The sequence below is a fragment of the Taudactylus pleione genome, unplaced genomic scaffold, assembly GCF_031769625.1.
Source record: "Taudactylus pleione unplaced genomic scaffold, aTauple2 ptg000276l, whole genome shotgun sequence".
NCBI lineage: Eukaryota > Metazoa > Chordata > Amphibia > Anura > Myobatrachidae > Taudactylus > Taudactylus pleione.
Genome location: NW_028284678.1, coordinates 10,792,501 through 10,819,051, shown reverse-complemented (window position 1 = coordinate 10,819,051; position 26,551 = coordinate 10,792,501).

Genomic DNA, 26,551 nt, shown 5'->3' with positions numbered 1-26,551 from the left:
CGATGGAGCTGCCATCGCAGTACGGGTCTTGCGCATGGGTACACCGGAGGCGGCGTATTTGCAGTCGGAGACCATTGACCCACTTGCGAGCGCTGTGCGCTCGCGAGCGGGTCTGAATCAGGCCCTAAGCACCAAGGGGTCTCCTCAATTATTATCTGTTTATTATTTATTGTTGTGTTCTTATAATTATCGTTCCAAATAAATGCTGTTTAAAGTTCCACCTTGGCCACCCCAATCATATGCCGATATTCTGTTTATTACAGAGACTTGTCTTAATATCCAACAAGTCTGCAAAGAGATTACTGATATATTTTACAGCAATCCCTGTTGTGATAACAATTGCAACTATGGCCGTATTCAATATGGGGTGAAAAGTCCGAACTCTGACCCTGATTCAGAGCCGGACTTCTTTCAGAGCTCTGAATCAGGGCGGTTTTTTTTTGGAGCCGGCCTCCTGGCCGCTCGCTAAGCTGTGGGTGACCACCCACAGCTTTTGTGAGTGGCCAGGTGATGGTCACGATGGTCGCGACCATCGGGCTTGCGACGAGAACCTTGTGGTAGGGTCTCGTTCTCGCAAGCCCCAGTGAGCTTCCTGCTCTAATAGAGCAGGAAGCTCAACTACTGACATCACATGTGATGTCAGTAGGGCCGCCCTCAAACGGCAGGCGTTCCTTTGGGAACGCCTCCGTTTGGCCAGCCACCCCCCCTCCCTGCCTACAAAACGGGGCGAGCTGTCGATCAACATCGACAGCCGCCCCGTTTTGTTGCGAGCCCCGGAGCGAGTGATTTCTCGCTCGCTCCGGAGCTCGCGTATGCGCAGTGCGTGCTCACTGCCCGACCATTGACCCGCTTGCGACCGCATAGCGCTTGCGAGCGGGTCTGAATCAGGCTTTCTGACTTTTCGTCATCATTGCTGCTTTTGAGGTGGATAAAGTATCGGGCGTGAGCCCGCTTATCCCCGTATTCAATTAAGATACGGCGAAAACGGGACCCAGCAGAAAGGTATCAAAAACTCCTGTCAGTTTATGGGGAAATCAGCTTGTCACCCCCCAAAAGATGTCCTGACATGGGGGATCACTATGGGTACCCCCGATTTGGCCTGCTGAAGATTATCAGGGTTTTTAAATAGCTGCGGCTGGTGCATAAATGCGCCTGTGAAGAAGGTGGTGAAGAATAGCATTTAGTTTGTTTTTTGGGGAAATAAAACTATTCCCATCAAATTTGGGGTACATGAAAATGGGTGCAAGCATATTTTTAAGTCCCTAAAATTATTTTTAAAAATTCTTCAAAAATGCACCTGCCGCTACCAGCCGCATTCTAGAAAACATCTGCCGCATACATGGGGACCCCCCCTGATTCAATTTCGCTAGTTTGCAACTTTGTTCCCCATTTTTTTTAACCCCAAAATTAAAGTAAATTTTTTAGGGTGTCCTGGGTTTTTTCGACACAGATGTCTTTTAGGGGACACTCCCAGGGCTGCAGGCTATTTTTTTAAGCCTGCACCCCTAAACCCCAATTCTGCACTTTTTTTTGCCATGTATAACGTGGTGAAAACTTATCCTGTTTTTTAACAAAGACTTTTCGCACCGGTGAAAAGTCTTTGAAATTGAATACGGGGATAATTGAAACAGGCGAAAATGACATAATCAGCGATAAATTATCACCGATAAAGGACTTTTCGCCTCAAATTAAATACGGCCCTATGTAATAAAATTTACAATGTTGTTACTAGAAGTATTGTTTTACTGCAATGATTGCTTTTTCTTGTAGCAATTTTGTCTACAGATCACTTCATCAACTGGGAAAGATAAATATATATATCTGATATCTTGAAATCTATTAGTGATTTTTGGAGATATAGGGCCTGATTCAGAGCCGTTCGCTATTTGCGGTCGTTCGTTCAAAAACAAGGGGTGGCTATTCAAATGATCAGTTCGCAAATTGCAGTCTGTTCACACCTCTAAGTCTGAATGAGCGAGCAAAACATACGCTCGTTTATTTGTTAAAAACGCCCCCTGGCCGCACGCACCATACGTCATGTCCGCTATTTATTAGATTAATCGAGTACATCGACCAGCGTATGAACTGCTCGCTATTCTTGTGGTTGGTTTTTGCTACCACAATCTTGCGAGCAGTTCTGGCTATAAAATAACCCAGTGACGTGGTCAATGACGCTGCTGTATTAATTATGCACACCCATAAAACGCCCGTTTTGACCTTTAAGCACGCCTGCGTTCGGATCTCCACTCCCCATTTTCAAGCACCTTCCCCTGTTACCACCCACATACGCCTCATTCTGTCACTCAAAATAGCAGGCATTCGCTATATTGCGAGCACATGAATTTCGGCCGCACTGACTGGTTCGCGCATGCGTATAACGATCCGTACGCATGCGCAGATGTGCGAACATCGCTCGGAACGAGCGTACTGCCGCTAGCGAGTGGCTCTGAATGAGGGCCATAGGTAGGAAGTTTGCAGAAGATAGATATACATCTATTCAATTAAAGACAATTGTTATTCTAGTCATCTCCTACAAGTTCACATGTCTATGCTTAAAGTATATTACATCCATATCCATAACCTTGTATCACAAGTATAGTAATTCATTTCCAATCTTTATTGATCAGTAATAGTGATATACTAACTATATGGCTTAATTATAATGGATGGCATTAAGTACAAGTCACTGCCGCGGCTCAGTTTTTATGAATGCCGCGATGTTGTCCGCTGCCTAATTACATCCAGGTCTGGATCTATAATAAGATATAATCACCGTTTAATATCTGGTGATCCTTGTGAGTATATATTTAAACATGTTTATACTGCATAGTTCATCTCCCATATATAGAGTGATTGTATGCAGTACACCCTCCACAAGGTCAATTTACAGGGCAGGTCTAAGCATAGATAAATAAAATGTAATCACGTCATATTGACTCCGCCTCCTCCCAATTGACCTGCGAATTGTAGCATTTTGCCGCGAGGGGGTCAGGGCTTAAGAAGATGGTGTCTGCTCTCCAGTCTGTCAGGGGGGGTTTCTGGGTACTCGGAACCCCCCCCGGTGTGCGCTAGTGTTTAGGGGTGTAATTACACCCATAGAATCCAGGCATGCAGCAGACACAGTGACACAGTAAACTCAGCGTAAAACTGTGTAAATAGAAACAGACTGACGGCAGCATAAAATAGCACCATACGCCATGCTTTCATTTTAACACAAAGAGGATGTCAGTAGAAGTAGAACAATAGTAAAGAATCCCCAAGCTTGCCAGTGCGAACAGACTGGCGACAGAGATACAGTAGGTAGAGGCTCTTCCCACGCTTGCTACTGTTAAAATGGCACACCATGATGGCAGAGAGAGGTTTATATGTGAACTAAAACCTGCAGCATCCGAGTTTTCCGGGAAAATTGCCTCATTTTGGCGTACTTATCCGGCTAACTATGTACTAGACTGTATAGATAGGCGGAATTCTGTTCTGTCAGAATAAGAGAATGCAGGCCCACTCATCTTTAGCTTTTTATTCCTGAATTGTATAAATGTTTGTTATATAGGGGCCTATTCATTAAACCTAAAAATTCTCTAGAGATAATTAGGTATAGAACTCGCATGTGGAAATTGTGGTATTCATCAAATTCCGAAAATGATAAATTTTCGGAATTTGATGCAGTTACTATTCGCCACTGTGAGGTGGCGAATAGCAGAATCCACTTACCTGTATCAGCGTGTGCAGGTCCCCCGACGAGTCCCTCCGGCGCTCTGCTCCGTCCTCAGGCTCCGTCCTGCTGGTCTGTCATGTGTGCTCCCCAGCAGAGCACAAGAAAGTTTAGAAAAAGAAAAAAAAAATTTTTTTTTCTAATCTGTCATGTGGTCTGCTGGGAAACCACATGACAGACCAGCAGGACGGAGCCGGAGGCTGCTGTGCGGACAGGTAAGTCGGGGAAGGTGAGCGGAGGGGGGTGGGGGGGATCGGGGGGGTACGAAACTTAACGCATCTGTAGGCAGTGCTGCGCATGCGCTGGTTTTACAGATGTAACAGCGCATGCGCAGCACTGTTTCCAGATGCGATAAGGTAGTGTAGGCAGGGAAAAGTATCTATTTCCCGAAAAGCTGTCTTCGCAAAAAGGACAGCTTTTCGGAATAGATACTTATGGAGAGGTGGAATGATGAATTCCACCTATAATTAGCTAGAACTCCATGAGAGTTCTAAAGCTAATTATCTCCAGAGAATTTTAATGTTTAATGAATAGGCCCCTAAGTCTGTTCATGAATACCAAAATAACGTTATTTAAGGTAAATGTCCTTAAAAACGTTATTTTAGTGTTGATGAATAGGCCCCATAATGTCTCACGTCTGTTGGAAAAATAATTTTGCATAGCTGTTACGGATTTGTCTGTGGCTTCTATGATATATTCATCACTGTCATAAGTTAGCATGGTAACAAAAAAGAAGCAGACTAAATTGACCACACACAACGGAAATCACTAAGTGGTGGGTTTAGACTATTATGAGCCCTAGGCCATAGTGCAATTATGGGGCCCAAGTCAACAGAATTTTCCAATAAGGACAAGTGAAGGCTTCCAAGAACACACTCTGGAGATCATTTACGAAGTACATCCATAGCAGGGGCAGAACTATGGGAGACTATGGAGGCGCCTGCCGCCGGGCTCCAGCTCTGAAGGGGCACCTCCTCCATTGTCCACAACATATTTACCCCACTTATGGCTGTAACTATGTACCCGGAGTATACCGTCACGGCCGCCCAATACATGGCACCCCTTCCTGGCACCTGTGAAGCCACCATACACTAGTGGAGAGCTCCATGTTAGACCATCAGCTGCTGCCTTCGTCTATCTATAGCCTGTCTGCATGCAAATCCTACATTACAGTGTCAGCGGCTGTGACGGGGGGGCACCAAATTATAACTTGTCTCCGGACATCTGGGATGAACTTAGGCCACTGATCCATAGCATACTGCAAAATGTGCTGGTTTTACACTGATGCCCCTCAAAGGTGCTCTTAGAAGATCTCAAGGTTCTCTATGTCTCTCTGCACTCCAGAGCTGCCCCCGCAAAGTAAAAATATTCCTCGATGCGTGAAAAGACACACTATGCAAAAGTGTAACCATCACGCCAAAGACCCACCTCATGCTTCTTTGGAACCACCTCTTTCAGTTAAATAAGTTTATTATTGTTTCGCCTAAAATACTCCCCAATTCAAGGGGAATAAAGTATAAAGACCAGCGCTAAAGCTTACATTGAATAAACAACTCACTAAAAAGCGTGAACATTCCAAATATCATAGTAAAATGAATAAACTTCCTAATAATAAATACAATACAATAACTGCAATTACACCTACAGTAGTGCCTGACTACAGTGCAGTCAAATATAAGGCACCAAATAATTGCTCAAATCTCTCACAAGACTTGATAATGTAAGTCAATAACCAATAAATCTACAGTACGTTTCTGTATACAGAAGGCACCACAGGGACATAGATCTGTATAATGTATGCTCACAATATAATAATCTCTCCAAAGGCTCCATGGATCGCTTCATTAATGACAGTTGTGTGATATGTTTTAGCTTATGTATCCAAAGCAGATATCCAAAATCAGATGTCTAAAGTATCTTCAAAAGGACTGCCATTAATAGCACGTTGCAACAAAACTCGAATCCCAGAAACGTGAATGTTTAACAACACTATATATCTCATCTTGGGCTTAAATATTAACACTCCACTTCCAAGTGACAATCCTCCCTTGATCCCTCCATCTTTAAATACTGTCCCATCTCTCTCTTCCCTGTGCCTCCAAGCTCCTTGAGTGGGCTGTGTACAACTGCTTTACATAATTCCTCTCCTCCCTCTCCCTCATTGATCTTCTCCAATCTGGATTATATTGTCTTCATTCCATCAAAACTGCCCTCACCAAGATCACCAATAACTTCCTTATGGCCAAATTAAAGGCCCATTTCTCCATTCTTGTACTCCTCGACCTCACTGCAGCATTTGACACCACTGACCACCTCTTCCTCCTGCAAATCCTCCAATCCATTGGGCTCTGAGACTCAACTCTTTCTGGGTTCCCTTCTTATTTTTCAACTGCTCTTTCCCTTTCTCAACACCTACATCTTCTTCCCCGTCTTGTTGGTGTCCCTCAAGTCCTTGTCTCCCTTCTTTTGTCCCTCACATTTATTCCATCTGTGAGCTCATCATCTTATTTGGCTTACAATACCACCTTTGTCTACAATACCCAAATGTACCTTCTACCCCTAATCTCTCTCCCTTGTTCTTTTTTATGTCACCTGCTGGCTGTTGGTTATCTCCTCTTGAATGTCAACGAAGCTTCCTTAAGATCAATATTTCTAAAACCGAAGTACTGTAAAGTAATTGTCTTGACCCTCCCCCTCCTTTCAATATCTGTTGACATCATCTTCAAATCCTTTGTATGTTACCCAAGTCCACTATCTGGGTGTCATTATAGACTCTGCCCTAACTTTCTTCACCCACAATCAGTCCCTATGATTGTCCTGTGACTAGTACCTCCACTATATTTCCTTGAGTAAGCCCTTTCTTACTCCAGAAGCTACTAAAACTCTAATTCATGTCATCTTCTTGTCTAGACTAGACTACTGTAATCTACTCCTGTTTTTGACATCCATATATCCACCTCGGGGTCTCTGGACTTATCCTTAACTCTCGTCATTCTATCTCATTCAGAATCAAATTCAAACTTCTCTCACCTACAAAACCCTCAGCCACACTTCTCCTCTTTATATCTCCACCTTAAACTCCTCCTACATTCATTTGCATCCACTCTGCTCTACCAATTACCGCCACCACCTCTCATCCGACCTGATTGCCTCTTCCCACACTCGCCTTCCCAGGCCTATCACCCATCCACCAGACCTTTAAATGTGCCATGAAAACTACATTTTTTATTCTAGCTTGTCACCCCACCTCCTAGATCTCCAGCCTCTGGTGCCATTGTGGCATATTACAAATTAATAATAATAATAATAATAATAATAATAATAATTATAATAATAATAATGTGAATGTTATATAACCTTGTTCTAATTAATAATTATGCAGGATCAGGGGCCATGAAGCAAATTTATATAGTATAGAAATTGCAAGGGATAAAGGGGCCTATTCATTACACCTAAAAATTCTCTGGAGATAATTAGCTTTAGAACTCTCATGGAGTTCTAGCTAATTATAGGTGGAATTCATCATTCCACCTCTCCATAAGTATCTATTCCGAAAAGCTGTCATTTTTGCGATGACAGCTTTTCGGGAAATAGATACTTTTCCCTCTCTACACTACCTTATCGCATCTGGAAACAGTGCTGCGCATGTGCTGTTACATCTGTAAAACCAGCGCATGCGCAGCACTGCCTACAGATGCGTTAAGTTTGTGTACCCCCCCGACCCCCTCCGCTCACCTCTCCCCCCCCGACTTACCTGTCCGCGCAGCAGCCTCCGGCTCCGTCCTGCTGGTCTGTCATGTGGTTTCCCAGCAGACCACATGACAGATTAGAAAAAAAAAATATATATTTTTTTTCTTTTTCTAAACTTTCTTGTGCTCTGCTGGGGAGCACACATGTCCGACCAGCCTCCGGAGCCTGAGGACGGAGCAGAGCGCCGGAGGGACTCGTCGGGGGACCTGCACACGCGGATACAGGTAAGTTTCACCTGCTATTCGCCACCTCACAGTGGCGAATAGTAACTGCATCAAATTCCGAAAATTCATAATTTTCGGAATTTGATGAATACTATAATTTCCACATCCTCATACTAATGTACTAATGTATGGGGAGTGTGGAAATTAACGCAGGGGAACTTAGCAAGGAGATATCTGTGATATCTCCTGTGCTAAGTCTGTTCATGAATACAAAAATAACGTTATTTAAGGAAAATGTCCTTAAAAACTTTATTTTAGTGTTGATGAATAGGCCCCTATATCAGATGGTTTTAAACTGTATTTGTGCTTTGATAAGGAAAGCAAAAACAAAAAAAGATACACATTTGGGTTCATTTTCAAAGTGGTTCCACGGTGCACTGAAACCACAAATTGCAATTGACGATGCAGCATATATATATATATATATATATATATATATATATATGAAAAAAATAGTAGTATTTTTAATGAAAATCAGGAAAGTAGAAATGAATGAGTTGGGAGGGCCAATATGTCTTGCAGTATGCATAGGTATGCGCACAGGGGGAGCCTTGCACAGACACACAGGGTCTGATTAATAATGGGGCGGGTGGAGCTGCAATGAAAATAGGCCAACAGGATCTGCTGGCAGTGTTGACAGGAATTTCTATTTTCCCTGCCACAGGCTGCCAGCTGCTGTTGTGTGGTGCCCACACTCTGAGACTACGTTCCACCGTCCTACCCAGTCGTCCCACTTGGTAGAAATCAGTCTATTCTCTAAGTATAGTGAGTCCGGGGCATAGGCGTAACTGCCATAGCGTGGGTGCAGTTGCTACTGCTAACTGGGTCCGCACTGCCTCCAAGGCCTGCCTTCCTCTCTGCACCCTGTCACGTCGTCAAGAACACAACTGCCTGGATTTTGTCAGAGGAACTGTGTGATGGCCGCCTCCCTGCGTTCTCTACTCACTGCCCAGTGCTGATTTGTCAGCAGCAGGGCCCGCACACAAAATGACAGGCTGGGCACTTGCTGCATTTGAGCTGGCGGCTGCAGCAGTGGCGCAAAGCATAATTACAGCTATTTCAAGCTTCGCTGGGCGATGACTTTCAGTACCTGGGCCTGCCATCCTGACTGTGGTTGTTACTGTAGCAGCACTGGCAGGGATGCTTTGACCCGTCCATCCTCTTACAATCCAGCCTCAGACAAGAGGAGCACAATGGCTGTAAATTGAACACAGCAGTGACATTATAATAGAATGTTGAAGATATTATCAAGCCTATGGAAGCAACTTCAGCAACTTGACTGTGGTAGGAGTTGGTGGAGATGTTTGAGGTAAAAATAATTCTATTAAGTTAATTGTCCTGGGGTCCCCAAAAACCAAGCCCTAGTGCCCTAGAATATGCTGCTGGTATTTACCATCACACCTGTCCAGTGAGGTCCAGCGGTGTCCCCCTCCTCCGCGGTATCTTCTGCTGTGTTGCTGGCAGCCTAACGCTGCCAGAGATGAATCACTGACTAATGCACATACAGTATGTGCCGACCGTTTACGTATGCGCATAGAGGGCCTGATTCAGGTTGGATCGCATTGCTGTGTTTGCACACACCCGCTGGCTGTGAAAATATGTGACATTTGTCACTTTGTCACTAAAATAGTGAGGAACACATAACTATGCTTGAAGCAGTAGTGCACCGACAGATTTGCAGCACTTAACACAGTCTTTGCTAATACTTGGCCCAATTGAGAAAAATAACACGGGCTATGCTGGAAGCAGTAGTTCACCGGTGGATTTGCAGCACTTAACACAGTCTTTGCTAACACTTGGCCCTACTGAGAAAAATAACACGGGCTATGCTGGAAGATGTAGTTCACCGGCGGATTTGCAACACTTAACACAGTCTTTGCTAGCACTTGGCCCTACTGAGAAAAATAACACAGGCTATGCTGGAAGATGTAGTTCAATGGCAGATTTGCAGCACTGAACACAGTCTTTGCTAACACTTGGCCCTATTGAGAAAAATAACAGGGGCTATGCTGGAAGCAGTGGTTCACCGGCAGATTTGCAGCACTTAACACAGTCTTTGCTAAGACTTGGCCCCACTGAGAAAAAAAAAATAGAATAAAACACATAAGCATATGCCACTCGCTATTACCACAGAAGTTGCCAGCCAGGGTTACACAGTGTTAAATAAGCATTACATATACATTGCATTACAGAAATCTACCAGGTAAATGTTCCACAGTAGAAATGCACAGTGCTTTGAGAAATGTCAGCATACAAATTAGAAACCGGCAAGGGTGGACATACAGTTCATTAGAATACTGACTCTGATGTGACAACAGGCAGTGCATAAAAGACATTTGCATTTACACCCCTACCAGTGAATACATATACATTTCATGGCCAGAATACAGCAGTTACATTAATCACAATTGTATCAGACATGAGCTGACACAATCAGCCAAATCACGACCCCTCCCAGCATGAGCTGGAAGTTCACAAGAAAAATAATACATCAAATAAGCAAGGAGTATGAGACAGAGAAAAGGGGTATCCTATCCCTCACACAGCTGGATAATGCAAACTAATCACAAGACCTAACCCTGAATAAGATCCCCACTTCCCCCCTTTAATCAGAGCTATCTAAAAGGTAAGGTAAACCCCAACTAGCTCCGGATAGAATGCATAGACTAGGTAGGGTGAGGGCCTAACTAGTGTCAAGTGGTGGTTAGGTACAAGGCAGGGGAAGGAGCAGGTACAGGGAGGCTTTGGAGTTGTCTCACCCCTTTGCTGTGGCTGTTCAGCCCCTAACAGCATCCAGCGGAGCTCCGGGATGCAAGGCACCGCACCAGAGCTCCAGCTTACGATCCCGACAGCGATCCTCAGTTGTGAGCAAATAGCGGGCCACACTCCAAGAGCCTCACAGATCCTCCAGATGTTGCTTCCAAATCTATCTATCTATCTATCTATCTATCTATCTATCTATCTATCTATCTATCTCAAATCAATCAATCTATCTATCTATCTATCTATCTAAATATCTCATATCTATCTATCTCTATATATATCTATGTGTGTGCATATATAAATATATGTATATATACTTTACATACAGTATACATGATATATATATATATATATATATATATTCCATACACAAAAAACCTTATGGTTTCACATGTCCCGTTAAGGCTTCTTAGACATGATCTGAAATTTCACAAAACCTATTGAATTTCTACCACTCAAACTTAAAAAGGCAATGAAATTCCGATCATTAAGGCTAGCGCCTTAATAGATGTATTCCTTGCGCAATACAGATATGTTATGCCATCACATCCTGTGGTTAACTGCAGATTCACTCACGAAATGGTGGAGCTGCTAATTCACAGAATTGTGTGCTCATTCGAATGCACTATGCAGTTTGTCCCTGATATTTTGGCAACCAGGACTGGTTCTGAATAGCCCAGTACTGGTTGTGCTTAATACGGGGTCCCCCTACATCGTTTGTCCCCGGTATTTAACACCGCCAGGACTGGGTCTGCAAAGCCCAGTGCTGGTTGTTCATTGGGGGGGGGGGCATCCAGCACAGAGAAGTTACTGCCGTTATTATCACCATTCCATCCAATTTATTGTGTTACCAAGTGCTATTGTGGATTTTAAGCAATATACAACAATTAACATAGCACTTCTAGCAAATAATTTTTTTGCACAGTCTTCACAGCTGTCAATCGGATGACTTTTTTAGATTTCTAACACAGCTGTTACATTGAGTGGTGAGCAACCATTAATAACAGTATCCAGCCAATGATACATTTACTTCAGTGGAACAGAGCTGTCACGTCTAGTGCATAAATTGCTTATTTTATTGTATTTATTATAGGGATTAATTATGTACATATTTATGGTTTATTTATTGTTATGTGTGTAATAAATGTGTTTTTTTGATTCACAGAAGTTTGCAAGTGGATTAATCAGGTCAATTGATTTGTTATAACAGCAGCACAACCTTTCTTTCCATTTTATAGTTTTCTACCTATCCATGCCAAATTTCAGCTCAGTACTTCCTATAGCTTTTGAGGAGTAGCCCCTTAAACACTATCCCTCCACCCCCATTTTTTTCAATTTAGCCTTGATATAAGTGCAGACTGTGCCCTTATAATATACATATATACACATACACACACACGCACACACACACACATACATATAGGTCTCTATTTATTAACATTATTTTGACTAAAATAAAGTGAAAAGGGTGTTTTCACACCCTTTTCACATTACAGATCTGCCCAGCTATTTTGTTGCTCATGGCGTGGCGTGAGTCGCGCCATGGACTTGTGGCTTGGCGTGCAGGCCTCTGAGTCGCGCCATGGACTTGTGGCATACCATGGTATTCTTCAACGAAGGATATGCTACGGCATATAATACAGTGCTTAACCGCTGGGTGGCGAGTGCTCCACTGTTGTAATTTGTACTGAATGCCTTGTACTGAATGCCATACTGTTAAACTTACAGTAAATTGGATGGATATCACATTCACAGCATTTGCATGTACGCACAACCCATACTGTATTTTTAATGTCACATAATATACATATATATAGTATTGTACCGTACCATAACATCTTATAACAGGATGCAAATCACTGCACATACTGTACATACGGTACGGTGCAGTAACTGAATAGTAGAGAATTTGCCCGAGTTGTTGTCACGGTATAACCGATACTGTAGATTAATGAGATGCACGCACAGCTTTCACTGAGATGGGATGAATTACAGTATGACAATTTTTTTTTTTTTTTAATTAAAAACAGCAGCGGGAGGAGTGCACAAGGATGAGGCCGCTCTGTGCAGTTCACTGTAGCTGTCGTGTGGGCTAGTGGTTAGTTGATCACTTTGGTAGAATTATGGTCCCGGGTTCGATCCCTGGAAAAGAATATACCATACCGTATATTTTTTTTTATTGTCACTGTCTGCTCTGGACACTATAGTGAAACTACTTTAGTAGTGTTGTACTGTAATACTGTAGTGTTGTTGTTTAAAAGGCTGCTTAAAAGTAAGACATTACAAACTGATTGTGTGTTTAAATAGTGCAAAACTTTCATCAATGTCTGCGCTGTGGTGGCTGTCTGCTTCGAGGGGTTGCAATGGGATTTCATGTGCATGCCCAGTGGAGGGTTTACAATGGGATCTGTAGTGCCAAGAGAGGGCTCTGTATTTCAATGAATAGTGATTTCATAACTGCAGAAACTGCTAGTGAATCTACTGTCTAGAATGTGAGACAGGACTCTGTATCACAAACTGTGCGCCCAAAATGCAAAACGCAAACATGCGACAATGTAGATGCGGTCTCAGCCTTACGCACTATGGCTACGTCCCTTGGACTGTGTCTGAGAGTGGTTTCCGACTGTGAGAGAGCGCTCTGTGTTCAAAGCTGACTGTGCGTTTGAAGCGCAAAATAGTGTTGCATCGCAAACTTATGACAATAGTGATGCTGCTCCAACCTTGCACACTAAGTACGGTAGTAGTGGGATCTGTATGAGAGAGAGCTCTCTGTATTACACGGTTGGCGCTATGGTGGCTGTCAGCCATCTGCGATGGATTAGAAATGGAGGGGGGTACAATGGGATCTGTGGCGCCAAGCCATATGCCATGTAGCGCTATGCCATCACTGAGCATGCGCAGTTGGCTGTATTACTGCAGTTGGTACAGTACTGTATGCTGTTGAATTTCCACCTCTGGCGGGCGCATGCCCAGTAGGAGGGTTGCGATGGGATTTCAGGTGCATGCCCAGTGGGGCCGAGAGTAATACACAGTGCGCATCAGGTCCCTTCCCCCATAGCAAGCAAGAGCCTCACCTTACCATAATAAAGGAAGCTTTGTTAATCCATTTACTGTAAGCAGTCAGCTCTGCCCTAGTGTCCTGAAAAATGCTAAAACTAAAAACTGACGGTGCCGTAGAATTTAGCACCACAGAATAGTGATTTCATAACTGCAGAAACTGCTAGTGAATCTACTGTCTAGAATGTGAGACAGGGCTCTGTATCACAAACTGTGCGCCCAAAACGCAAAACGCAAACATGCGACAACGTAGATGCGGTCTCAGCCTTACGCACTAAAAATTTTCATTAATTTATACAATTGGTGTTTGTACTGTATGTAATTCAGTCTTTAAGTGCGCCTGAGACCCAACACGTGCATCTGTCATTAAAAAGGTACAAAAAGTCAATAACACACAGATGTAGGGCTGTATCGTACTATTGGACAGGATTTCACTCACCAGGGGCGCGCCGGCCAATGGGGGTTGCCGCCCACAGTCATATACTGTACAGTATCTCTGTTACCCATCACAGTGATTTCACAGCTGCCCGGCACTTACAGTACAATACAGTACAGTAGACATACAGTACTGTATACACTGAGGGACGTTTTCAATTTAGGGGTGGTCTATTTACTTTTTTTAGCCGGTCTCATCTTTTCACTCCAAGGGGTGTATTTACTGTACTAAGCAGTGTTAGGAGACAGAGTGAAAAGTGATAAAAAAGTGATAAGGTGTCAATCAGCTCCCAACTGTCATTTTTCAAACACAGCCTGTGAGATGACAGTTGGGAGAACATTGGTTGGCACTTTTTCACCCATTGGAGCAAAAACACGTGATTGGCTAAAAAAGTTTTGCAGATTACGTCATTTCGCCAGGCGCAAAATTATCGCTGTATTCTATTTGAAAGCTTTTCCACCTACCGTAGGCGGGAAGTCAATGCAATGTACAGTAAGACAGTATGTGAAAAAGTTTCGCCTACTGTATGAATAGCAGGCGGAAAAAATTGGTGAATTGGGGTGCAATGTTGCGGGAAGCCTTCAACGTGCAGCATTAAGACAGTCCCCTAAAGGAACTGTAAACTGCGTAACTTTAAAAAAAAAAAAAAGTCAGAACACACTAAAAATTCACTTTCATTTTGGGAGCGGAAGAAAAAAAATTGGGGGGAAAAAGTGAAACTTGTAGGGGTAAATTTACTAAGATGGGAGTTCTATTTAAGAAGTTACTGTACTGTATGTTGCCCATAGCAACCAATCAGATTCTACTTCTCATTTATCTACAGTACCACCTTCTAGAAGATACAGTAATACTTCTTAATAGCACTCCCATCTTAGTACATTTACCCCCTAATATATAAAATGTACTGAGTTTAGTAAGGGTTGGATAACAATACTGAACAAAAGTAGCGAAGACTTAAAAAAAAAAAAAAAAAAAGCGCTACATGGGTATACCGTAGATCTGGGCATGCGCCTGAGATACGATGATGTACAGTATTGTAGGAACTCAAGCCAGGTGCAACCTTGGTATTGCAGGCGGCTGTAGTGTAATGGTAAATAATCAAACCAATACATTACCTGCCTGAACAACCCTTTTGCGGGTTCGAAACTTGAAAGGTTACACTTTTTATTTTTTATTATTATTACACAGTCAAGGTTACACTTTTTTGTCATAAAGTACTGTGGCATAGAAATACCAGAATTTCTGGATAATGTATTAGTGAAGATTTAAAACAAAATAAAATTACCGTATACAGTATATACTTTAAAGGTCTCGAACCAGTGGGACAAGAAAATGGTAGATGCAGTAGGGCTAGGCATTAGCCCCCTAGACTACTGCATCTACTGTACTGTAGTTCCTAGTGTCAGGGAATCACTACAATGTCTACCGTATTGTACTTACAACTACAGTTGTAAGTACCGTATAATACAGACAACTGGGCATGCGCAGTGCTATGAGACTCAATATGCCACAGTGTAGCGCGCAACTAGCAATGTGGTATACTGTATGTCGTACCGTATGGAGCAACAAACTACAGTACTGTAGCTGGGCACATCTACAGTACAATATAATGATTTTTGTAAGGGTTGGATAACAAGACTGAACTACAGTACTATAGTGAACATTAAAAAAATAAATTAAATTATCAAGGTCTCGAACATAAGGAGAGAAGTGTAAGCAAGACGGATCACCTAAGCCCTTGCTCACAAGTCTCTCCTAGTCCTCTGCAGTACTTTATGTGACATCTACAGTACCATAGGATGAAGTACTCAGGCGTCTGTAGCGTAGAGGTAAGAAATCGAACTTCTACATTGCAGACGTCTGTACAACCCGGTTCCGGGTTCGAAACCTGGAAGCTTAAACTTTTTTTTCATTATTATTAGACAGTCAAGGTTAGACTTTTTATTTTTAATATTATTATTACACAGTCAGTGTAATAATAATATTAACACACTTTCACTGTGTGTGAATCATGACCCGCTACTGTACAGTATGATCTTCCATACTGTACGCCATGGCGCTACAAGGGTATGGCTATGGCGCAGCACCAATGGCAATGCATTGCAACCCCGCCACTGGGCACGCGCCAGAGATCCTATTTGTACTGTAACCCATCAGAACTGGCTATAAGTCACCACAACGCAAACTGTGCTGACATTGACGCAATTTTGCGGTTTAAACGCGGAGTCAGTTTGTACTATAGGGACCTCTCTCTTATACAGAGTCAACTATCAGTTACTGAACATATTAAATTACTAAAGTTTCCAAGTCTAGGACAGCATTGTCATTGACGCAAGTTTGCGCTCTGCATCACAGTCAGTATGTAATAAACAGCCTTCCCTACAAACTACTGTTAGTCCACTACTGTAGCACTTTATGAAGTCATGAATTTACTATTGTGTATACTGTGCGGTAAGTCTCGGACAGTGCAGAATGGCACAAGTGTGAAAATTCAACAGTACTGTAGCAATACAGACAACTGGGCATGCGCCATGGCATAGCGCTACTTAATGTATGGCTTGGCTCCACTGGACATGCGGCACACATTCCATTGTGATTGAAACCCGACCACTTGGCATGTGCAGAAATTGACACAATTTTGCGGTTTAAACGCGCAGTCAGTTTGTTATACAGAAACCAGTCTCTTTAACAGGGCCCATTGCCACTTGATGGTCATAATAAATCACTATAATGTCCACGTTTATGTCAGCGCCGGCACTGACGCAAGTTTGCGTTCTAAGGTACAGTACTGTATGTACAATAATAAAAATCCTATTTTCGCTGTTTGACTCCCAAAGCACTGGGCAGGCATGCGCTCCACATGTACTGTATTGAATACTGAATATTTTAAGTGAAGATTTTAAAAATAAATTAAAAAAACATATTGTATTTTCAAGGTCTCGAACCCACGGAACAAGAAGAGGGGAGAAGCAGTGAGACTAGGCATTAGACCGCTAGGCCACACGCTTCACCCATTACTAGAGTTCTGTAGTTTGTAAAGTCTAATGTCTAAGTCTGGGACAGTGCCGACAGTATTTACATTTGCGCAAACACAGTATGATTTCAACCGCACAGTCAGTGGGTAATACAGAGCTTAATGGTTTCAAACTGGATTAGACATTCTTCTACCGCTTTATTATACCGTACATTCCTGATTCCATGTGGAAAACGCTGTAATACTGTATAGTGTACCGAATCACCGCTTCTGTCAAACAATCATCGGGCAGTGATACAGAACATACGGTACATTGGAAATCACACGCATGCGCTATGTAGTTTAGGAAAAGTGACACCTGGTGGGCAAAATGTTGTATTACACGTAATGAAATCACTTGCATGCGCTATGTAGTTTAGGAAAAGTGACACCTGGTGGGCAAAATGTTGTATTACACGTAATGAAATCAGACGCATGCGCTATGTAGTTTAGGAAAAGTGACATCTGGTGGGCAAAATGTTGTATTACACGTAATGACTTTTTTCATTACTAAACTTTCTTTGTGGCGCGACTCATGGCGTGGTGTGTGGCGCGCCATGCGTGGCGTGAGAGATAACGCTGTGATGCCACGTTATAGCTGGGCACATCAGTATTTTAGTATCACCTATAGTTATTACAGGGCAATTGGAGTAGAATTTGTAAAATTCTACTCCAACCCCTTATTTTTAGTGATCAGATCGCATTTCCCATAATTGTAATGGAAAATGTGATCCGACCAAAGTTACTAAAAATAAATGTGAAAAAAATATCGGGGAAAGCCCTGTGATAATAACGCCACCTGGAGGTGGCGTTAACCAGGGTTTCCCCCAGTTACCGGACTCCTACTCTGCTTTAACGGGCAGAGCAGAGCCGGGAGTCGGTCCCAGTAATCAGCTGTGTGGTCTAAACAGACTGCAAGCTGATACACTGCAAAAAAAAAAATTGGTAAAAAAAAAATTCACTTACCTGACTCCAGGGACCGGTGACCATGCCTCCGGTGATGACTCCCCTCCGGTCAGCTGGTCTCCCATAGTGCACTGTTGCCTGGTCATCAGGTGATCGGGTCCCAGTGCAGTATGGGAGCTTACCTGACCGGGGGCATGGAGAACATCACCGGAGGCCCGGATCATGCAGGTAAGTGTAATTAAGGGAGGGGGGTTCGCAGGGGGTCCCCGATTGTGGGGACAGGGCTTAGCGCCGGGGGGGGGGTAGTGGCAGCGGCCAGTCGGCGTGTCACGGTATTTTTTGCGATAAGCCTTTGTGATAAGGCTCCAAAGGGGATTCGCAGGGACAGAGCTTTATCGCAAGGGATTTGTAGTAAATCCCTGTGATTTTGCCTGAATTCGCAATGCGAATTCAGTCGTTAATATCACACTACAATCTGCATTCAATATGCGGATTGTAGTAAATAGAGCCCATAGACACAAGATAATACTGACTGTGGTAGGAGTTGGAGGAGTTGTTTGAGGTAAAAATAATTCTATTAAGTTAATTGCCCTGGGGTCCCCAAATATCAAGCTCTAGTGCCGCCAGCCAGTGAGGAATATCGGTATTAGTGGACATGAAGGACCTGAGAAGCAGAATCAGCCAAGGATCAGATAATGGACTGGAGCCGCCAGGCCAGCCATGGAGGTGACAGGTAAGCAGTGCTCAGACATTGGGCTCCATTTATTAGCAATATTTATTACTAGCATTGGTGTTAGCGATACAGTGACAGACAGCTATAAGGTGAGCTTACTGCTGTGTGTTACATACTGATTGGAGAACTTAACCCATTTAAGTACTAAAGGGGTTATGTCTCATTGGGAAATGGAGCCCAGAGTCAGATAGAGACTGAGCACTGCAGAAATCCTTGTGGAAGACAGGCCCGGCCTTGGTGGGTACCAGGGATCTGGGCTAGCGCTTCACTATAGGTGAATTATTATTATAATATTATAACATTTAGAAATGTGTCAGAGTAATGAGTACACCTGTGCATCTGCTAAGTGACCTGGATAACGTGAGCTGTGTGGGGTCCTGAGGACCGAGTTTGAGATCCACTGTACTAGATGATAAATTTGACGATTTTAGACAAATTGGAATGACAAATCATCCACATCGTCTAGTGTGTACGCACTATTCTGCGCTCCCGCTTGTCGTCAGCGACATCGTGTGATTGGCGGTTCTGTACACGATAGCTCATGTGGTGCAGTGCATATTAATGAAGGAAGAACTGAGTGATCATTCTGTAGTTCTATAATCTTCTAGAATGTACCGGCAATCTTGCATTGTTCAGGGTGAAGGGTATTCGCCGTGACCATCGCCAAGAATGCTGGGTCATTAAATGATATACCCGCCCTACTCCTGGTTATTGCTTAAATTACAGCCATTACTGTATTTGCTAGTGGGTCAACTGTGACCAATATTGAATAACCCCCTTCATGCCTCATTACTTTCTATAATATATCTGGGAATTTCCACCTTTTTTCCTTCCTCCGTTTAACAGCAGCGAGAATTGAAATTAGCCGACAGCCAGACCTGGTGGACCAAAAAACACTTTATTTCTTATAGGGCTGAAGCTGAGGCATTTCTTGTGGTGGAAAAACTATATTGGGAAGAAGACATACATCTTCATAAGACAATCACCTCTACTCTCATTTCTTACCTGTATTTCCCTGCCAGTAACGATTAATGTGTTCCTGGGCACAATTGTGACATCTCTTACGACTGGTGTCGATGTCTGGACAGAATCTATTCCCAGCAATATCTACTCTGACATCTAAAATGTAATTGTATTCCTAGTGCATTACATTCATCTAAACTTCATTGTTCCCCTCTGACTTCATTGGATCAGTAAATAAGAGCTGGAAGCTTTTACATTAATAACACACAGAAGCACAGAGCAAGACATCCTGGCATGTGGTCAAATCATTTTCCATCTTATGTAGATTAACGAGAATGTATAATTCCTTTTCTTCTTAACTGTGGGTCTGATTCAACAGCGATCGCAACTGCGATTACCCACGCAAATTGTCCGATTGTTGCGTTCTGTGCATACGCGTGCAATGCAGTGCGCGTGCGCGAACACTCCACTTCAATCGGGACTGCGCTCGCAGTGACTACGCAGACCCATCGCAGTGATTGACAGGAAGTACCATTTGGGGGAGGTGATGGGGGGTGGTCGGCGAAATGCTGGCGTGCCAGCTGCGTACATAAGTTAGCCACTGCGATGCCATACGCAGCTTTGGCTTTCACTGCGTGCGATGAAGTTAGTAATTCCTGAGTAAGGTCAGACCTTGTACAAGTTTGAATGAGGCTGCGATTGTACTCGATGTTACCGATGGTTTCACAGTCTTGCTAAGTGTTACGGATGTGTGTAAGGTAAGGTGGGCGTCCTTATGTTGTGCTGCGACAGCATAGCGATCGCAGAGGATTAGCATATCTTTGCATCGTAAAATAACAGTTAGGAGCTGATTGGTTGGTACTTTATATCTCTCCACTTTATCTCTCTCCAATGTATTTTGTATAAGCCAGAAAGCATTAGGATCAATGAGTTGTACAATAAATGGCAATCAACAAATCTTTTATATTAATGATGTGAATTAAGAATAAAGGTTATTGTTGAATGTGAAGGTAGGTATTGGGGGGAAATGTTGGTGAGGCAATAATAGAATGAGAGGGAAAAAAATGTGGGATTGGGTGGGGAGGGCATATGGCTTGGAGGCTAGAATGGGCATTTTATTATAATGTGAATGGTAATCTCAAATTTTGATGTATTGCCCCTGGCTTACACTGCCTGCCAGGCCGCTTCATAAGTCTGCTGGGCCGCCTGCCGTGCTTCCGGGATTTTCAAAAGTTGTCATCAGCTTCGACTAGCGGTCACTTCCGAGTGCCTTGAGCAGGGAGCTGTGGTGTGCTCCTGGCACTGGCTCCAGTGGGGGACATGCAGTACCCATCCTAACCGCCCCCTCCTAAATACACCTGTAACCCACCCTAAATCGGCCTATGGAATATACCCTATCTCCCTGGCCTCCGGGACATTCCTGGCCAAGGGACCTACCCAACATACAATAACCATACAGTAATCACCCTACTACTCATGGCCCCAGAGACATACACTCCCCACCCTAGCCCTAGGGAAACAATACTGACCCAGCCCCTGAGACGTACTAAGGACATACACTACCCACCCTACCCTTCCCCAGCCCCAGAGACATAAACTCCTTACCAGTAGCGGCTCCAGAGGTGGGGCTGTAGCACAGTCCAATATTCAAATAGGGGAGCCACACCAACTTATCTTCAAATACCCTGCCAGCCAGGTCTCACTGGCAGTTGTGACTCCCCTATTTGAATATTGGACTGTGCTGCAGACCTACCTCTGGAGCCGCCACTGCTCCTTACCCTTCCTCCTTCCCCAGGGACATACATTACCAACCCTACCCCCCAGCCACAGAGGCATACACTCCCACACCCTAACCCTGGGCATACATACCCACTCTACCTCTAGCTCCCTAGACATACAGTACTCCCTGAGCACAGGGACATACATTACCAACCCTACATCCACCCGGCCCTAGGCACATACACTCCCCACCCTACCCCCGGCCCCAGAGACATTCTTTACCCTCCCCATCCCTCCAGCCCCAGAGACATGCACTCCCCACCCTACCCCCGGCCGCCTAGACATACAGTACCCTCTCCCGCCGAGGGACATACACTACCTGCCCCTACCTCCCCCCCCCTGGCCCCAGGGACATGCACTGCCCGCCCTACCCCACCGGCCCTAGTGACACAAAGGGGGTCATTCAGACCCACTCGCAAGCGGCAGTACGCTCGCAAGTGGGTCGATGTTCCCCACTGCGCATGCGCACGATGGAGGAAGCTCCGTCGTGCGCATACGCGAGACCCGGGGAGCGACGGGCTTTCCATCGCTCCGGGTCTCGCACCAAAGGGGGCGTGCTGTCGATGTTGATTGACAGCACGCCCCCTTTGGTGGGCGTGCCGGGGGCATGGTGGCCAGACGGAGGCGTTCCCATGGGAACGCCTACCGTCTGAAGCCGGCCCCACTGACATCACTAGTGATGTCAGTGGGAGTGATTTTGGCTCTGATAGAGCCAAAATCACTCTAGGGCTTGTGGCAGGGAGACCCTACCGCAGGGTCTCCATCGCAAGTCAGATGGTCACGATGGTCTTGACCATCGCGACCATCTTTTCGGCCGCTCGCATATGCTGTGGGTGGTCACCCACAGCTATGCGAGCGGCCAGGAGGCTGCTCCATTTTCATGGAGGAGGGCCCTGAATTCAGAGCGAGCGCTCTGGTCAGAGCGTCCGGCTCTGAATCAGGCCCAAATTCTTCACCCTGCCTCCCAGCTCCAGAGACATACAGTACCCACCCCCTGGCCTATAGGACATACACTAAAGAGGTGCTGCCCATTCTGTACACATGCTGCATCTCAGCCCCACATTCTGGGTGCATCGAGTCCCCAGACACATTTCTGTACTGGAGGACGGGGCGCCATAGCATGTGCCTGCTCAGGGCCCTCAGCTCTTTGCTACACCTCTGGCTGGAAGATGGACAATCTGGCGGCCCTGCACTTGCATCTATGACAGTGGCCCATTTGCTGGATGTGGCCCGCACAGCAATTGGGTCCAGCCCCATTCATCCTGCAGCACCTGTGTTGATACTGGGGAAGTGGGGTTATTATTTTTTTTTACAGCAAAGGCTGACTTCATCCGTTTCTATTTGTAATATTAAATAATGATCACAATGCCATTTTTATCATTTTGTTGTAATAAATCTAACATTCGTTTTTTCCCCCGATGTGAAATTACGGGCCTGATTCAGCAAGGAACGCACTGTTGCAGACGCACGCACCCGGGCGCTGCGAGAATATGCTAATGAATGCATGTGCACGGCAATCGCGGCACAAAGATGCAGATGCCCAGCACTAATTAATGACGCCCTTTTACCCGCCGCTATTGTCCATACTGATGCGCAAAGCTGAGAAAACATCAGGAACATCGAGTAACATCGAATCCGCACGCAGACTAAAGGTAGACCTCACCCTGCTGCAGGATTTGAGAGACTTCCTGCACGCAGAGGAACGCCGGGCTGCGTCTAGCATCTCAGTGGCTAATTTATACATGCCCCTGTAATGGGGAGCGAACGCGCTGGCACGCCTGCGTTCGGCCGACCACTCCCCGTAACCACCCACAAACGGCACTTCCTGTCACCCACTTTTCCAGTATTTTCAGCGCTCACTTTTGCAGATGCAGAGAGTGGTTCACCCAGACGCATGCGCAGCCTGCGAACATCGGCCGATTGCATGCGTCTGCATCCGTGCGTTCCTTGCTGAATCAGGCCCAATATCCCTTACTTTTTCTGCTCCAAAATCCTTCTGCCTGAAACAGAACCAGGAGAAGTTCACTTTCATCATTACAGTTTAAAAAGTAAAACAAACAAAGAAAAACTTTTTGTTCCAGGGTTTCGCCATATGACAACACAACCTAAACAGATTTGTTCTAGTTACATGTTGACAAAACTGATAGTGGAATGTAATATACAAATCCCATCATGGTAAATATGGTATACTCAGTATTCTGACCACAGAGAGCCGTTCCAGCACGGTGCGGTAGGAAATTAGTTGAAATGATACATTTGAGTCTGATATTAGTTAAAGCATTACCTCACAAATAGTTTAAAAGGCACAAATTGTAGTAAAGCTGATATATTTACCACTGCAAAGACGCTGAGAAAATATTTATCGTTAGACTCGATCCAAACAGAATAAAAAAATGCCTGATTTATTGGATTCAGTTAGTATAATTTTGATGCTTTAAATATATATCTAAAATAGATAAGACACCAAATGAATAAATGTTTAGGTAAAGTATTAAATTATCAGGCATTTTACCTGCCTTAATTCTAAGCCATAAATTTAATTTACCTACCGTAGAGTATGTTCATGATGCATGTTCCCCGTAGTGCCGTTCGCATTCAAGGGCGCGATTCTGGTAGTGATGTTGGCGGCCACGGTCCGCTAATCACTGCCAGGGGGTTAAATCAGGAGGAGGAAATACGTTCCGCTCATTACCAGCCCTGGGGACGGTTCTATGGGATACGACCAGGTCAGGTAAAGCCCACTCATATGACTGTGCTAGATAAGCAGTTAAGAGCTACTGGTTCGTACAATGGCATCTTTTGAGGGGAATGGCCCCCCCCTCATGCTGGCACTTGCACTCAGCAGACTCTGGTACTAAGCAATTGATGAGAAACAATTACTGACTTTGGGCCTGATTCAGAGCCGTTCGCTATTTGTGGTCGTTCGTTCAAAAACAAGGGGTGGCTATTCAAATGATCCGTTCGCAAATTGCAGTCTGTTCCCACCTCTAAGTCTGAACGAGCGAGCAAAACATACGCTCGTTTATTTGATAAAAACGCCCCCTGGCCGCACGCACCATACGTCATGTCCGCTATTTATTAGATTAATCGAGTACATCGTACAGCGTATGAACTGCTCGCTATTCTTGTGGTTGGTGTTTTCAACCGCTATTTTGCGAGCAGTTCTGAGTTAAAAAAAACCAAGTGACGTGGTCAATGACACTGCTGTATTAATTATGCACTCCCTTAAAACGCCCGTTTTGACCTTTAAGCACGCCTGCGTTCGGATCTCCACTCCCCGTTTTCAAGCACCTTCCCCTGTTACCACCCACATACGCCTCATTCTGTCACTCAAAATAGCAGGCCCTCGCTATATTGCGTACCAACGATTTTCGGCCGCACTGACTGGTTCGCGCATGCGTACTAAAAACCGTATGCATGCGCAGATGTGCAAACATCGCTCGGAACGAGCGTACTGCCGCTAGCGAGTGGCTCTGAATGAGGGCCTTTATTCATATTGTAATATCCATTGTCCCTCGTGTAATGACATGATTAAATCATTTCACCTGGTTCCTGCCTACATTTGAAAGTGTCTACCTTGTATTTCCCTGTTTTATGTAATCCTTTAGAGGGGATGCAAAGTTGCATGCAAGTAGGGTGAAATTGTACCTGCATACCAGCCATGCATGGACCTATATATGCATGCCATGTAGTATGTAGCTATGTGACCATGACCACACCGCCCCTATCCATAAGCTTGGTTTCACCATTAGTCATCCCTATATCTGGTGCAAGAGATCTTTCTTGAAATGGATACATCTGCTCTGCGTACGGACAACTCTGCCCAGCCTGCGTCAACATGCACTTAAGCTGCCCACACACATACCGATATACTTACGATCCGACGATGTGTCCGATTTCCCTTAAAATTCTCCCCGGCAGCTCAGCACACGAAATGCACACGATATGCTGTCCAATCTTCATACGATCTCCTGCAGCCAGAATTTTTTATAGTACATTGTGTCCTAGATTGTCAGATCTGCCGTACTGCATGGCAGATCTGAAGATGCGATTTGCGACCTGTGGGGGCGCACATCGCATCGTGGTTGGGGACTTACAATTTGGGCATTTTTTACCTGATCTGTTGTTCCAATGTGTCCGAATCGGCCAGATCGGGAAAAAAATTGTTATGTGTGTGGGCACCTAAAGCCCTCAGTAAATTTAGCTTACATGCCAGCACACCATTGATATCCAGTTACACCCCAAGTAATCATTGGTGGAGCAGGTCCCCGTCCCCTCGGTGTGACATCATGATGTAATTTGTTGGAGGATGGGGCCAACGACACCAGTATGAATAGTGTCTCCACAGGCTGCAGGGTGGAGACTCCGGGCAGCTCTGCAGCAGTGATACTATCTGCAGGTTGCTGTTCCAGACACTCTTCGAGCAAAACGCAGGTGACTTGGGGAAGCGATGGTGCCACCCCAGGGTCCAGCTCCCTGGGTCACAACACCGCTTGCCCACCCCTAGTAATGGCTCTGCAACTGAGGATGAAACGGAGTTGCACATGACCCTGAATCCCCAGTAGTTGTGCATGCTCGACTCCAGAACAAGCCCAGAAAGAAACCACGCAAAACCCGTGTGCAAAACGGAATTGCAGGCAACTTTGCATCAACCCCATAATGTTATTTGCTTGTTGAAGGCAAAAACATAACAACTAAATACAATAGAAACATTTAGAAAAACAAGAGAACTTGAAAATGTACTGTACAACCAATCAGACATTATGTAAACGCATTAGCAGAATAGCAGCTCAAATCTGATTGGTTGCTGTAGGTCTGAGCAGTTAAAGGGGGGTATCCAGTTAGCGATTTAACCAAGCGATTGCACGATAACGACATCATTATCGTGCAATCGCTTGCAAATCGCGCATGCATCGTGCATGCATCGGGCATGTTTTGGTCAGAAGCAACCAGCGATGCGCGTGCCCTCTGGTTGCTTCCGACATCGGACATCGCCCGTACAAGCTGGTCAATCTGACGATCTCGTCAGGTTCAGCATGTGCTGGGATGAGGGATGTGCCTGGACTGAACGAGTGAACATTCAGTCTAGGCACATCACTAGATATACAACCGAGAGCACGATTGCAATGTCGTAATCGTGCTCTCGTTTGTATATCTATAAGTGGATACCCGCCTTTACAGTGCATCCGGAAAGTATTCACAACGCTTCACTTTT